This window comes from Macaca mulatta, chromosome 4 (genome assembly GCF_049350105.2).
Source record: "Macaca mulatta isolate MMU2019108-1 chromosome 4, T2T-MMU8v2.0, whole genome shotgun sequence".
Taxonomy (NCBI): domain Eukaryota; kingdom Metazoa; phylum Chordata; class Mammalia; order Primates; family Cercopithecidae; genus Macaca; species Macaca mulatta.
Genome location: NC_133409.1, coordinates 13,881,979 through 13,899,036, shown reverse-complemented (window position 1 = coordinate 13,899,036; position 17,058 = coordinate 13,881,979). Strand labels below are relative to the sequence as shown.

Genomic DNA, 17,058 nt, shown 5'->3' with positions numbered 1-17,058 from the left:
ACCTCAGTGAAATACCACTTACACACAGGTGAAAGGCTATAACGAAAAAGGCAGGTGTGTTTTGGCAAGGATATAGAGAAAGTGGAACCCTCATACATTGCTGGTGGGAATATAAAATGTCACAGCCCCTTTGGAAAACAGTTTGGCAGTTTTTCAAAAAGCTAAATTGAAAGTTACCCTTTGACCCTCTAATTCCACTCCTAGATATATCCAAGAGAAATGAAATGTATATGTCCACACAAAAACTTACAAATGAATGTTCATAGCAGCATTATTCATAGTAGCCCAAAAGTAGAAACAATACAAATGTCCATTAATTGATGAATAGATAAATAAAATGTGGTATATCCATACAGTGGAATATCATTTAGCCATAAAAATAATGAAGTACTGACACACACTACAACATGGATGAACTTTGAAAATATGCTGTGTGATGTTCTCACTCATAGGTGGGAATTGAACAATGAGAACACAAGGACACAGGGAGGAGAATATCACACACTGGGGCCTGTCGTGGGTGGGGGACTGGGGGAGGGATAGCTTTAGGAGAAATACCTAATGTAAATGACAAGTTAATGGGTGCAGCACACCAACGTGGCACATGTATACATATGCAACAAACCTGCACGTTGTGCACATGTACCCTAGAACTTAAAGTATAATAAAAAAATAGAAAATATGCTGTGTGAAAAATCCAGTCACAAAAGACCATATAGCGTATGATTCCATTGCTCCAAAATATCTAGAACAGGCAAATCTATAGAGACAGAAAGCAGATTAGTGGTTGCCTAGGGCTGGTTGGGTTGGGGGGAAAATGGAGAGTGACTGCTAATGGTTATGAGGTTTCTTTTGAGGTTCATAAAAATGTACTAAGGTTGACTGTGCTGATAGTTGTACAACTGTCAATACACTAAAAACCATTGAATTGTATACTTTAAATGGAGGAATTATATATAAATTACACCTCAAAAGTTTTTAGAAAAGCAGTGGAGAATTAAAAAGTTGAAAAATATATAGTCAAATCTAAACAAGCATTGACTATATGAAACAATAGTAACAAAAGTACTAATGGAGGTTCCATAAAAACATGGAATTAAAATACTAGAAACAATAATGTGCGAGAAGAAAAGAAGAAGAGAGAAAACAACCTAAGGTCCTTATTTTGCTTGAAAGGAAACCAAGGGATATTGATTAGCCTAGAAAATTGTTGAACAGTATGTTCAATTTTAAAGTAAATATGAAAAAACAGAAATATAATCATTTGAAAGATAATATTGATCACTTCTATAAACGGCAAAAAAAAAAGGAGAAAAAATGAACAGAATCACAAAGCAAGATTAAAGAATAAATCCACCACAGTATAGAATCACAATAATGTAAATGGACTAACTTCATAGGTAAAGGACTTAGTTAATTTAAAGAAATCCAGCTATATGTCATGTTTTTAAAAAACTGTGTCTTGTTTGTTCCTGATAATTAGAATGATGTTGCATGCCAGTATTTTCCGTGTCTTGTTCCTGACTTTAAATGGGATGTTTTTAGGATTTCACCACTGAGAATAATATTTGCTTTAGGGTTTGGTAGATGCCATTTTTCAGGTTAAAGAACGTTCCTTTTTTGTTGTTGTTTTTTGAGACTGGATCTTGCTCTGTCACCCAGGTTGGAGGGCAGTGGTGTGACCATGGCTCACGGCAGTCTCAACCTCCAGGGCTCAAGCAATCCTCCCATCTCAGTCTCCCGAGTAGCTAGGGCTACAGGCATACATCACTATGCCCAGCTAAGCTTTAAAAGTTTTTTTAGAAATGGGATCTCATCATGTTGCCCAGGCTGTCCTCAAACTCCTGGGCTCAAGCAATCTTTCAGCCTTGGCCTCCCAAAGTGCTGGAATTACAGACGTGAGCTGCTGTGCTCAGCAAGGAATGTTCCTAGTTATCTGAGAGAAGTTCTATTTAGAGTGTTGAGGGAAAATAGCTAACTTAGAATTCTATATAGAGCTAAGCTATCATTCAAGAATGAGGATGAAATAAAAAGACATGCCATTTACATTTATAGTTTTTTAAAAACTATAAGTTACCTAGAAATAAATCTAACAAATGACATGAAACTTTTACAAAGAACGCTCTAAAACCTCGTTGAAAGATAGAAAACCTGAAAAAATGATGAGATATACCCTGTTTATATATGGAAAGACAACAGCTTAATAGTAGCAGCTTTCCTAAATTTATACTACTAATTTAATAACTTCTGTTCAAAATCCCTGGAGAATTGTTTTCACTGACCTTGATAAGCAAATCAGAATATCCATCCAGAAAAATACAGGGGTTAAGAACAGCCAAAACAACTTTTGTTTTTAAGTGACAGGATCTTGCTCTGTCGCCCAGGCTGGAGTGCAGTAGTATGATCATAGCTCACTGCAGTCTCAAACTCCTAGGCCCAAGTGATCCTCCTGCCTTAGTCTCCCAAAGTGTTGGGATTCCAGGTATGAGCCACGGTGCCAGGCCACAATTTTGAGACAGTATAAAGAGAAAGGATTCACCCCAACAGATAGCAAAACTTATGACAAGCTTACAGTAATTAAAATATTCTGGGCACGGGGTGGTGACGGCGACCACTGGGGCTGTGGAAGTGGGGTCCCGGGGTCGGCCGTCGCCCCCTTGCCCACCCCAACCTCACCGCCTGTCCTGGGTCATCTGTTCTGGCCCATCAGCGCCAAGGATGAGGAGCAGCATCCCACCCAGATCGAGTCACTGTGCATCAACTGTTACCGCAATGGCATGATGCACCTCCTGCTCACCAAGGTTCCCTTCTTTTGAGAAATAATCGTGAGCTCCTTTTCCTGCCACCACTGTGGCTGGAACAACACAGAGATCCGGTCGGCAGGCAGGAGCCAGGACCAGGGAGTGCGCTACACTCGGACCTTCAGGGCTCTGTAGGACATGACAGAGAAACAGTGAAGACTGACTCTGCTACCACAAGGATTCCTGAGCTAGATTTTCAAATTCCTGCCCTTAGCCAGAAAGGAGCTCTGTCCGCTGTTGAAGGATTGATCACCCATTGCTATCTCTGGCCTGGAGCAGGACCAGCCTGCACGAAGGGCAAACAAAGATGCCACAGCTGAAAGAATTGATGAGTTCGTTGTCAAACCGGAGGAGCTGAAGCAAGCAGTCTCCCCTTTCACTCTGATCATTGATGATCCCTCAGGGAACAGCTCCGTGGAAAACCCACGTGCTGCTCAGAAAGATGATGCCCTGGTGATCACACACTACAACTGGACCCGACAGCAGGAAGAGATGCTGGGGCTCCAGGCAGAGCACCCACAGAGAAGCCAGAGGAGGAAGATGTCAGAAATGAAGTGCTCCAGTTTAACACAAACGGCCCAGAATGAAATGCCCCCGCTCAGACCAACATGAAGCTAGTACAAATCCCTCCCTTTAAGGAGGTTATCATCATGGCTACTAACTGCAAGAACTGTAGGCATCAGACCAGTGAGGTGAAATCTGGAGAAGCAGTAGAATCCTTGGGCACCAGGATCACCCTCCACATCACAGTTCCCTCAGATATGATCAGAGACCTCCTCAAGTGTGAGGTTTGTAGTGTGGAAATCCCAGAGCTAGAATTTGACTGGGAATGGCCATCCTCGGGGGCAAGTTCATCACATTGGAAGGGCCACTGAAAGATATGTGGGAACTGGTGACCAAAAGCCCTTTCACACTGGGCGACAGTTCCAATCCTGGCCAGACGGAGAGACTGCAGGAGTTTAGCCAGAAGATGGACCAGATCATTGAAGGTAACACGAAGACCCACTTTATTATGGATGATCCAGCAGGAAACAGTTACTTGTAAAACGTGTATGCACCTGAAGATGATCCTGAGATGAAGGTGGAGCATTACAAGCGCACCTCTGACCAAAATGAGGAGCTAGAGCTCAGTGACATAAAGACAGAGGGCTATAAGGCAGGCCTGGCTCCACAACAGTAGCATGGGTGGGCCAAGGGCCAGCTCTCCAGCGCTGCTCATTCTGCAGGTTATTTATTAGCATTGGAAGGAGGCTGGGAGTGTCTTCCCCACCAGCCCTTGCCCATGGTGGGGAGGACATCTGGTCTGAGTCAGAGATCTAGGCACATTTTCTAAACAGCTTGTGATGCAAGTGTGAGCCTATTGTGTTACTTGACGTTATTCTGGAGGTTTTGAATTGGCCTAGGAAGAAATCCAGAAATGAACCAGGGGTATGTCATTATCACTTTTTTCATATCAAGTCCTTACCCTCCTTCCACATAATGCTCTGCCTCTAAGGTTGGAGCTCTGAAGTTGGAGAAGGTGGAATAAAATTACACCTGGAAAATAAAATAAAATAAAATATTCTGGTATCAGCATTTGGCTAAATAGATCAATGGGGCAAATTTTCTGAAAAAGTTGGAAACACACATAAGTGGGAACTTAAGATATAAGAGGTGACACTGCAAATTAGCAGGGAAAGGATGACTATTCAATAAATGGCACTAGGACTATTGGCTAATAGTATTTTCTAAGGGAAAAATTAGATTCATACCTCACTGCGTGAACAACAATAAATTTCAGATGTGTTAAGGAAAAGAAGTAAACATTTAGACAGAACTATAGGAAAATATTTCTATGATATCCAAGGAGGACAGGGTTTCTTAAACAATACAAAGCAAAAAATTATCATGGAGAAGTGAGAAGTTGAAGTATATAATTGTTTTAAAACTTCTTAACAACAAATGGCACTAATAGCAAAGCAAGAAGACAAACACAGACTTGGAGAAAATAGTTACATCCCACATTTCCAACCAAGGATTACTATCCAAAATATATAGCTAGTTCCTACAAATAAGCAAGAAAAAGAGAAGCAACCGAACATCAAAAAAGCTTAAGGATGTCAATAAGCAACTGGCAAAAGAGGCCATTTCATGGTCTATAGATGCATGAAAATGTGCTCGCCTTTATTAGTAGTCAAGGAGATGCAAATTAAAACAAATAGATACTATTTCATGCCTATTAGACTGGGAATTTCTTGAAAAATCTCTGACAATACAAAGAGTTGATGAGAATGGAGAAATGGATACTTACATTCACTGCTTGTGGGTGTGTAAAATGACAGACCCAGTGTAGAGAGTGATTTGGCAACACCCAGTAAAGTTAATGCATAACCTATGACCAAAAATTCTGCCACTATATGTCTAGAAGTTCCCAAGAGACACATGGGTCCAAGGAGATATGAACAAAAGCACATTCTTTCAGCACTCTGGGTAATAGCTTAAAAGTGGAAACAAGCTACCTGACCTTCAGGAGCAAAATGGGCAAATCAAATGTGGATTATTCATGCAATGCAATGCTGCACAGCCATTAAAATGAGTGAACTAGATCCTTATCACCTACGTGGATACATCTAAAACGTGTAATGATAAACTAGAAAGATGCAACATAAATATTTATACAATATAATTTACATAAAATGTAAAGTGTATGAAATGATAGTATATATAATTTACTAATATGTTAAAGATACCCACATCTTCCTGGTTATCGCTCAGATCTATGAAGAGGGGAGAGAGAGGCCTCCTAAGCCAGGTGTCTGAATGTTACAACATCTAGAAAGACCCTTGAACTTACACTTCACAAAAGAGAAAAAGAGTGTTTTTTAAAAGAGCAACTGAGCTACTAACGAGAATTTGGCACTATTTATGTTTTTATGTACAAAGAACCCTAAAGGTTATTTGATGGGTTCTGGTATCAGTTCTTCTTCACTTAGGAAATGATGCTACTAACCCTCAGTCAGTGGGGCTAAGAGAACAGTTCTGGCCTAGCTCCTGTCTCCTACAGGTCCTTCAGGAGCAAAATGGGCAAACAAAATGTGGATTATTCGCACAATACAACACTGGGTTATTCTTCCTCACCCAGCCTACAAGTTTGCCCAGAAAATCCCCATCCTGCTTCTGTTGGATTCTTTCCTGTGTTTCCTTTGCCAGTTGCTGAAAGTACAGTACTGTTCTAGCATCCCAAATTTTACCTGCTGATTTCTGTTGAAGACTCCACAGCCCCACTCTACCTTTCTGATGGGTCTGGACCTGTGCCTATTCAGTACATGTGCCTGTTCAGGGGAGCTGCCTCCCTGGACAGGGTTAGCTTTTCTCTAGGTGCTACAATGCTGGGCAAAGGGTCTTTAAATCCCCTTTGGTTTGGAGTGACAGAACCATAATCCTTCCTGAGCTCCGTGTTTAAACACACATATACACACACATGCTTTCATATACATGCACATGTACAAACACACATATGCACAAACTCAGACAAAAAAATGCACACACAAATACCTACACCACTCCCTTCTCTGCAATAGGAGTCGGGACTGCTTGGTTACTCTAAATCCAGTATTGTATAGGTATTCTGTGGCAGATATGATTTTATAATGAAAGACAATGGGAATGCTATTCATGAACACATAGATCTCAAATATCAAAGGACAACTGTATGATACCATTGGAACCATTATAACACAATAGCCGTCTCCCACTCGCCAAGCTCAGAGCATATGACTTTTCTTTTTCACGTTGGGAGCAGAGCTGATTGAATTATACTCTTCAGTTCCTATCCCATTACCATGACTGCGTGTGAGGTCCCTCTCTAGTTTTACAACTGTGCTTCCTTTTATATTCCCCTTTGTGCCTGATTCCACTTTCATTTCCCGTGGTCCCACTCACAGGCATCTGCTGGAATGGGTTTGATAGTTGCCTAATTGTTATTTATCCTGTTGCTTTTCTACTGGGACGGCATGGCATGAGGATGTTTGTTTCTGATTCATTATGCTGGTTCTTTTTATTAAGCAGCCATACAACTTCAGGTGTAGTGCCGGAGTGGATCCCACTGTGGAACCTAGCAGCCAAACAATGTGAACTGAACATCTGTTTATTTTTGATGGTGGGTCCTGGGGCGTCAGTTCCATTATTTTGTTTGCATTATAGAATTTGGCTAACAAGATCACACTCCTGTTAAAAAAAAAAAAAAAAAAGTGTGCCCTTTAAATTGGGAAAATGCTCATCTCATCTGTCCTGAATGAGTTAAGAGTGCTTCTGCCTGCAAGCAGAGTGTGCGATGACTCACCGTCCCACGAAGACGCCTTCCCTTCTACCTTAAGACTGCGTCTGTCCCACAGAACCCCACGTGCGGGCGTCCCTGGAACCTGGCCCATAGGTGGCAGTCTCCCTTCATCGTTCCCGGACTACGAGCCTCGGAAGGGCAGCCTGAGACAGCAGTTGCTTCTGCTTTTTCTTCGGGTTTCCTAATATTTAATGTTCCCTCCACTGAAGTTCCCCCTCCGTCCCACAGAGAGTGTAGAGACTGCATCCCTGGAGGCGAGCAAACGACAAAAGAAACTTCGCTTGGAACCAAAGTCGGGAGACCTGGGTTGTGCCGACTCTCAATGCGATTGTTTTGGAATTTTGCTGAAGCTCTCTTGCAGAATTGCTCTGTAAATGGCAAGAAGAAATGCCTTTCGCTATAAACAGAAAATAAAGCTTTCACAAGTTGTCATATTTTTTAAAAGCAATCATGCTGATGCAAGTTTTTATCCCCTCTGTTTAGTCTTGCCTCCCCTCCCTGCCAACACACCCCCACAGAATTTGGGATGAATCTTTGCGAGTGAAGTAAAAGTAGGCATTCTCTCCAACATGTGCCCTTCCTCCAGCCCCTCACACAGCCTATTCAACAAGATATCAAACGGCCATAGGCAGAGACGAGTGTGCATGCGTGTATGAGTGTGCGCGTGTGTGTGTGCGAGTGTGTGTGTATGCAGACAATACTAGATGGAGAGTCAAGGGGAAATCAAGAGATCCAGAAAAGGGGCACCACCTTCTCACCTTCCTTCCACCCCACTCCTCCTCACCCAAGGAGGGAAGGCAGGTGGAGCGCTAATCCAGTCCCAGGCCCTTTTGGGCGAGCCTGCCCAATGGGTTTCTAATCAGTCAACACTTTGGGCCGGCCCCCACTGTTTATGGCACCAAACGGACTTTAAATCACTAGCAGGTGTCAAAATGCTGGAGGAATGTGCTTGCCTAGGAAGCCACAAGGAGTGATTCATCAGCATTTGTAAAAACCGCCTTGGCAAAAAGAGGTTGAACCCAGCACTGGGGGCAGATTTTGTGGATTTCAGTTGAATCAGCAAACAGAATACTTTTTAAATCTTAGCAGCACCTGGTTCTGAAAAGGACACCCCCCTAAAGAAAGGGCTGCCTTGTCTGTGCTGGAAGGAGGCTTTCCCTGCCTCAAGGTGCTTCTCCTCCCCAGATCAGAGACCTCATTCGATGCTTGGTCCCTCTTCCTTCCTAAGATTGGCAGAGGGCTTGGAGATTTTCACCTGGGCTTTGGGACAAAGCCAACACAGGATGTCCTGAGTTACAGCAAGCATTTCTGAATGGAGGTAGCCATTGGTCAGCCTGCTCTAAAGAAGACCAAGTTGATGTTCCCCCCAGGGTAGGTGGGGATTTAGGCTGAGGTGGGTAAGTCACTTGAGGTCAGGAGTTCGAGACCAGCCTGGCCAACATGGTAAAACCCTGTCTCTACTAAAAAATGCAAAATTAGCTTCAGCCTCCCAAGTTGCTGGGATTAGAGGTGTGCACCACCAAGCCCAGCTAATTTTGCATTTTTAGTAGAGACAGGGTTTTACCATGTTGGTCAGGCTGGTCTCGAACTCCTCACCTCAGCCTCCCAAAGTGCTGGGATTAGAGGCATGAGCACTACGCCGGCCAGGTTCTCAAAATCTATAAAATAAAGCCTCAGGGGGTGTTTAAACTCTGCTGGAACAGGGGCCCAGCAAACCTTCCTGCTTTGTCTCCCACACCTGCTGTTAGACACTCACTGTTCCAGCCCAGCCCTCAGCTCCTCTCACCCCACCCTGCTCTTGGAGATCTTCTCCCCCAGGTCTGTTTCAAATCTCACTGCTTCCACGAACCTGATCCCTCCAGAGTCGACTACCCAGCCCCACTCTTGCTCTCGTGGGCACCCAGATGTCCCATGGCATCCGAGTGTGCACAGCCTCATGGTTCGGCTGCTGTGCCCAACCTGCCGTTTTCCTCCAGGACTCATATGTTTCCTGTGAGCACCCTCCAGCTTTCAGTGCATTTCCCCTAATACTCAGCACTGCGTCTTCCAGTCGGCAAAGCTGAACCTTTGTTGGTGAGATTTGAAATCAAACCATGTTAGCATATGAAAATAAATACAAGTATCAGGCCTCATCTGACTCCATTCAATGTAAGAGGCACCATTCATTCACTTCTAAGAGAAGAAAATTAGTAATGTAAAACTAGAAATGAATTAGCTAATGAGCAGAGGGACAAAGAATGTTCAGCCTCTCTAGAATGCAAAGACTTCAGAATTGTTTGTGAAAATAAGGAAATGCCAAATTTGACAAATCGAATTAACAAATTTAGAGGAAATTACATTGGTCACCACTGCCAGAGTCACAGTGAGACATGAACTCTGAGGACTGCCAGCAATGCAAATGAGAACAGTATTTCTCCAAAAGTTTTATAAAATGTCTCAAGAGTCTTAAAAATTTTTAATTACATATGTGGCTCACATTCTGTTCTATTGAACAGTACTGTGTTAGACAACTGCATTTTTTTGTAAAAGACAAAGAAAGCTGCTAGGTGAGGTTATTTCTGGTTCTAGAATTATGAGTGATTTTAGTTTTGTTCTTTTTTAAAATTTTTTTGATACATGGTCTTGCTCTGTCCCCCTGGCTGGAGTGCTGTGGTGCAATCTCAGCTCACTGCACCCTTGACCTTCTGGCTCAAATCTCAGCTCACTGCACCCTTGACCTTCTGGCTCAAGAGATCCTCCCACCAAAGCCTCCTGAGTAGCTGGGACTATGGGAGGCACGTGCCACCACACCTGGCTCATTTTTTAAATTTTTTTGTGGAAACAGGATGTTGTTATGTTGTCCAGGCTGGTCTTGAACTCCTGAGCTCAAGCAATCCTCCTGCCTCAGCTGCCCAAAGTGCTGGGATTACAGGCATGAGCCACCACCTAGCCTAGTTTTGTACTTTACACTCTTCTGTACACTGTTTTCTCAATGAGCATTTATTTCTAATATTTCATGTCTTTTGTGGAGCCTTCCCCAAACTCCCAGACTGGTGTCAGATGCATCATGACTTTCTACACTTTTTCTCTGCCGTATTCATTAGAGTGGGAAGTTATATGGCTGGTTGTTTGATTCATTTCTGCCTGCTCAGCAGATCCTCAAGTCCATGAATCTGGGACCCAGGTCTGTTTTGCTCACTTTTGTGTCCCCAGCACTTAGCTCAGTACATAGTGTGTGGTAAGTATTTAATAAAGACTGGTTAAATGAATGGATGAATACATGATTAAAGAAAAAAGTTACTTCCTAGAATCAGAAGAATCCAAGTCACTGTAACTATAAAATCAAGGAAGTCATAAGAGCAATATTTGCAAACTTCAGTAAAGAGGTGATCAGCACAGATTTTGGAGGGGCTACAGCCATGAGATCTGCGGCAGGGAGTGCCGCTGATCAAGGGCCCCAGCTGCTGTGCTCTGAATCTATCAACACATCTGAGGCTGAGCTTCCCAGGGGCTGCCCCCAGTCCACCTCTCAGTGTAGCAGGAATAGGAAGGCACGCCTTCTCCTGGGAGAGATGGGACTTCTTCTGATGGGCAGTTTTGGCTCAAGGACGTTCATTGACCTTGTCAAAATTTCCTTCCCTCTCTCCTGTCTTCTCCAGGGTCAGACCTTCATTACACTCTGTGTGTTCTCCCCATCGCCTCTGGCTCCATCATCATTTTCCATTACAGGTGTGTTCCCCAATAAATTACTTGCATCTCAGAGGACACAAATAACACAAAGAAGAACATTGCTTCCAAAATTTAAATATATATTATCTACTTTTAAAAATGGCCAATACATGCACATTGTAGGAAATTTGAACAGCAAAAAGTTTTTGAAGTGGATATATTATAAAAGGAAAGTTGCTTTTTTTTTTTTTTTTTGAGACAGAGTCTCGTTCTGTTGCTCAGTCTGGATTGCAGTGGCGCGATCTTGGCTCACTGCAACCTCCACCTTCTGGGTTCAAGTGATTCTTCTGCCTCAGCCCCCCAAGTAACTTGGACTACAGGCATGTGCCACCAAGGCCAGCTAATTTTTGTACTTTTATTAGAGACAGGGTCTCACCGTGTTGGCCAGGCTGGTCTCGAACTCCTAACCTCAGGTGATCTGCTCGCCATGGCCTCCCAAAGTACTGGGATTACAGGTGGGAGCCACCATCCCTGGCTGGAAAGTTGCTCTCTCATCTCTTTCCTCTGGCCCCTGATTACCTTCTAAATATTCTCCTTCCTCTCTCAGAAGTCAATCTCTGTCTACCCTTCCACACTATCCACTATTTTACATTGCTTTTGTGACTAGAGTATGGAATACTAGTCATGACCATACATACCATACATATATATTAGGCCCCATTCTTTATATGGCTCCACAGTATTCCATTGCATTTAACTGTTTCCACATTGACAAACATTTAGGTTTGTCAACATTTAGGTATTTCAAATCTTCACCATGGAGGTGAAGACTTGAAGATGGAGAGTGAGACTCCATCTCAAAAAAAAAAAAGAAAAAAGTGGAATTGTCAAAATATATTTTATTAAGCCCAACATATCAAAAATATTACCACTTCAACAAGTAATCAGTGTAAAATGTATCAATGAGATATTTTACATTCTTTTCCTCATACTATATCTTCAAAATCTGATGTGTATTTTATACTCACAGCACATCTCACTTTGGACTGGGGCTAGTAACCAACACAATGGACAGCACAGCTCTAGAGAGTGTCCAGATGAATAGAGCTTGGCTCCCTGAATGACCGGAAGAGAGACTATACAACCTGGTAACAGCCAACTGTACATGACATACATAAGGAAGAACTTCAATTATGTGAAACCATTGAGAACCTGGGGTTTGTTATAGCAGTTATGTGATTTTATATAATTAATATGAGATCATACTCTACTTTTTCCAGATGGCTGTCACTTATGAAATAATTGATAATTTATCTTTTTCACCAATAATTTGAAAATCATCTTTCTCAGGTTCTATATCTCTATATGCTTTTGGATTTATTCCTTGACTTTCAATTTAGACCTACTTATCTATAGAAACTATTATTATTTTGAGACAGGGTCTCACTCTGTCGCCCAGTCAGGAGCGTAGTGGTGCGATCTTGGCTCACTGCAACCTCCCCCTCCCGGGTTCAAGAGATTCTCCTGCCTCAGCCTCCCAAGTATCTGAGACTACAGGCACGTACCACCATGCACAGCTAATTTTTTTGTTCAATTTTTTTTTTTTTTTTTTGAGACAGAGTCTCACTCTGTCGCCCAGGCTGGAGTGCAGTGGCACGATCTCGGCTCACTGCAAGCTCCGCCTCCCAAGTTCACGCCATTCTCCTGCCTTAGCCTCCCCAAGTAGCTGGGACTACAGGCACCCGCCACCATGCCTGGCTTATTTTTTGTATTGTTAGTAGAGATGGGGTTTCACTGTGTTAGCCAGGATGGTCTCGATCTCCTGACCTCGTGATCCGCCCACCTTGGCCTCCCAAAGTGCTGGGATTACAGGTGTGAGCCACCGTGCCCAGCCTTGTTCAATTTTTAGTAGAGACAGGGATTCACCATGTTGGCCAGGCTGGTCTCAAACTCCTATAGATGTGAGCCACTGCACCCAGCCCTGAATCTATTATTTATTGATCAATAAATATTGACCTATTTGTTCATCAGTGTCATACTGGTTTTGTTTTTTGAGACAGGGTCTCACTCTGTCACCCAGGTTGGAGTGCAGTGGCACGATCAGAGCTCATTGTAGCCTCAACTTCCCTGGGCTCAAGTGATCCTCCTGCCTCAGCCTCACAAGTAGCTGAGACTATGGGTGTGCGCCACCATGCCCAGCTAATATTTTATTTTTTTATGTTTAGTAGAGATGGGGTTTCTCCATGTCACCCACGCTGGTCTCAAACTCCTGGGCTCAAGCAATCTACTCACCTTGGAGTGTCTTACTGTTTTAACTGTTACCTTCTAGTATGTTTTAATATTAGTAATAGTAATAGTAAGGCTATTACCCCCTGTGGTAAGCAGAATTCTAAGTTGATCCCCAACGTTCCCCCTCCCGGGTATAAACATCTTTTATAATCCCTGGAATTTGTGAATGACAGGATAGTTACTCCACGATTAAGTTATGTTCTTTGGCACAGCTGACTTTAAAAAAGAGAGATTATGCTGAGTAGACCTGACCCAGATGAGACCTTAAAATAGAACGAGCTTTTCCTGGAGACGTAGATTCAACACATGAAAGGAAATCAGTATGAGGGAAATTCTCTCTGGTTGGCTTTAAAAATGGAGGGGGCTGTGTGGCAAGGAATGAGGGAGGCCTCTGGGGAGCTGAGAGCCCCTGGCTGACAGTCAGCAAGGAAACTGGGTCCTCAATCCTAGAACCACAAGGAATTAAATTTGGCTAACACGCTCAATGAAATTGGAGGCTAATTCTCCCGCAGTCCCTTCTCCAGATAATACGCAGCGTGGCTGACATCTGGATTTCAGCCTCATTAGACCCTGAGCTGAGAACCCGGTCTTGCTGTGTTGGGACTTCTTACCCACAGAACTGAGAGCTAATACATAGGTATTGTGTTAATCCACTAAATTTATGGTAATTTGTTATGCAGTAATAGAAAACTAATACACCTCCTTGTATCCTTTTTCAGATTTGTTTCTGGTTAGTAATTATTTATTTTTATAATAGACTATACAATCAGCTTATTTAATTCCAAAAGAATATTCTGATAGTATTTTTATTGTTATTGTTTTACATTTACATATTAATTTAGGGAGAATTGACATATTTACAGTGTTGAATATTCCTACCCAAGAACATCATGTCTATTTTTTAAAGTCTTCATTTGCATTTTCAAGTTTTCTCTACATAGTCCTTGCACAATTTCCTTTTAAATTTATTCTGGCTGTGAGTAGTAGTAGCGCCTGCCTGTAGTCTCAGCTACTCTTGAGGCTGAAGTGAGAGGAGCACTTGAAGCCAAGAGTTTGAATCCAGCCTGGGCAACAAAACGAGACTCTGTCTCAAAACAAACACACAAAATAATTTGTTCTGGACAACTTATTTTTTTGTTCCCATTATACATGAGTTTTTTCTTCTGTCACATTTTAACTGGCTATTGTTTCTACATAATGAGACTATTGATTTCCTAATGTTAACTCTATAACATGCTTCTTAAATAAATTTTCTTATTATTTATGACATATTTTCAGTTGATTGCCTTGAATTGTAAAGTAATTATCTACACAAAATGGTAATTTTATTTCCCACTTTCAAGTTTTCATACCTCTATTTTTCTCTTGTTTAATTATGTTGACTAGCATTTCCAGTTCATTGTTAAATAATAATACATATTTTCATCTATTTTCTGACTTTAATGGGTCTGTTTCTTTTATTCTAGATTTTTACAGCAATAATCATTAGGTGACACTGGGCTATAATTTTATTTATTTTTGTTGCCATTTTGTTGGGTTTTAATATCAATGTTATACTGGCTTCATAAAAAGAATTTGCACCTTTGATTCTCCTCCTTTGTTCCGAAACATCTTAAATAGCATTGAAATTACCAGTTCCTTAAAAGTTTTATAGAATTTGCTTAATAAACTATATGAGCCTATTGCTATTTAGTTGTTAATATTATTAATAACATTTTCTAATTTCTCCATGTTAATTTGTTTAGTTTTCTTTTTGTTCTGACCAATTTTGGCAATTTATGTTTCCTAGAAAAACATCCATTTAGCAATTTATTTACATATAGTTAAGCAAAGTAGCCTTTTATGATTCCTTCACTTCATTTATTAAAATTTTATATATTTGTGCTCCCTATTTTCTTGATTAGATTAATTAACATCTATATAGTTTTTTATTTTTCCCCTAAAGAACCAGTTATTGGATTTTTTTTTTTTTTTTTTTTTTTTAGTATCACCATTTTTCTGTTCTGTAATGCAAAAGTTAAGCTTTTACCTTTAGTATTCTTTCCATCTGTTTGCCTTAGTGTTATTGTTCTTTTAAACTTCTAGAACTGGATACTTCATTTATTTTCTTTCTTGTTTATCGATTTGGCAATATCCCATAGATTCTGATTATATATGTGTTGCTGTTACTTTGTAGATTTCCTATATTTTTAAATTTCCTATTTGATCAAAAAGTTAATGAAGAGTTTAAATGCTCTAAATGATAAGGTTTTTAGATTTATAATTATTTAAAAACTAATTTTCATTTTGTGGAAATGCTGATAATTTTACCTGCACTATTTCTCCATTTTGCAAATTAGTGAAGTATTATTTTAATCTAAGAGTAACATTTTTGTGATTATTGCATGAGTACTTTAAAGAAGATATATTCTGATATAGCATTTGAATATATGTTCACAAAGACTATCTTTTAAATTGCATTATTTTAGTCTTCAATATTCTTATTTTTTTGTACCTGTCAAAGTCTCAGGTAAAAGAATTAAAATCTTCTACCATTAGTATTTTTCTATTTCTCTTTGAATTTCTGTAGTTTATGTTTTATGAATTTATCACTATTATAACTTACCATATATCTATTTATAACTACTAGGGTTTCATTGTGGTTTACACTTTTAGCATTACAAAACATCATGCTTTGTCTTGCTTAATACTTCTTGTTTAAATTCAAACTTGTTTGATTTTAGCCGTGCCAATCCCTATTTTTTATTTGCCTTTGTTTCATATGATTTTGTCAATCCTTTGTTTTCAGGCTTTCAACAACACATTGTTTTACATGGAGTCTTATGTATAGCCCATGAGGCATTTTTACTTTGAAGTTTAGTTTGAGTTTTTTCTTTTATCTAAACAGAAGGACTGGCCACTTCCAACCAGATTACCAGGGCGTTTTCCTCCCTGCCTCCAACACCAGCTTCCCATCATCCATTTCTGTTCTGCCTTCAGGTGAACTAGAGTGTCAGCCTCCCTCACCAGGCTTCCTACCAGACCGTGAGAAACACCTTCTGAGCCCAAGACAAAATGCAGGACACTTACTTGAAAATTGAGTATAAAAGCGCTACGTGTTTACTCCTCCCTCAGTCTCATGAGCATGTTTATATAAATCACACAATATCAACGTGTTCACACATCTGTTTTGGGTGGAGGGACATTGTATTTGGGGCTTTTAATTTGTAGAAGCCACTGAAATTGACATCATTGACTATTAGAGTAAATAGAAACCGTTAGATACTACATAGATGTATATCTGAAACATAAGACACAAGCAACTGTTTTTTCATAGCATCAGTTACTGCAAACTGTGTGTTCTGATGAAAATACATCATGACTGATAGTCCAAATATCTACTGCTGTGTAATAAACTATTCCAGAACTTAGCAGTAAAAGATAATCATTGTATTATGTTCACAGATTCTGTGGGTTGGAAATTTGGCAAAAGCAAGGTGGGGACAGCTTTTTCATGGCTTTGTAATGTCTAGAGTCTTGGTTGGCAAGACTTGGAGGCTGGGAGCAACTCAGTCATGAGGTACAGGAGTCCTTGGGAGTCAGCCTTACTCATGTGTCTGGTAATTGATGGCATCTGTTGGCTGCGACTTCAATTGGGCCCATTATCCAGAAAACCCTCATCTGGCCTTCGACGTGGCTGAGACTTACTCAGAGCTTGGCAACCTTGGACTTCTTACGTGACAACTTGGGGCTGCAAAGGCAAGTATCCCAAGAGAACCAGGTACAGCAGTGTTGCTTTTTATAACCTAACATTGTAGACATTTAGGATAATTTTTGCCTTATTCCATTGGCCAACCAGTCACTAAAGTGGGTCAACAAGTAACTAAGGCCCAGATTGAAGCAGAAGGATACATAAACCTACCTCTCAATGGCAGAAGCATCAAAGAATTTGCAGACATGTTTTATTTTTTATTTTATTTTTGAGACAGGGTCTCACTCTGTCACCCAGGCTGGAGTGCAATG

At 40.9% G+C, this 17,058-nt stretch overlaps 1 protein-coding gene and 1 pseudogene across 4 annotated transcripts in view; one reads left to right on the top strand and one right to left on the bottom strand.

The window, feature by feature from the left end:
• ARMC2 (armadillo repeat containing 2) overlaps nucleotides 1-17,058 on the bottom strand; it is a 219,886-nt gene that overhangs the window by 191,546 nt on the left and 11,282 nt on the right. For all 4 annotated transcript variants that reach the window (XM_077999240.1, XM_077999241.1, XM_077999244.1 and 1 more), the window contains exon 2: nucleotides 4,267-4,337. The gene's annotated coding sequence lies outside the window, so the exon portion shown is untranslated. The remainder of the gene's footprint in view (nucleotides 1-4,266; nucleotides 4,338-17,058) is intronic.
• On the top strand, nucleotides 2,599-4,112 carry LOC701747 (zinc finger protein ZPR1 pseudogene; annotated as a pseudogene).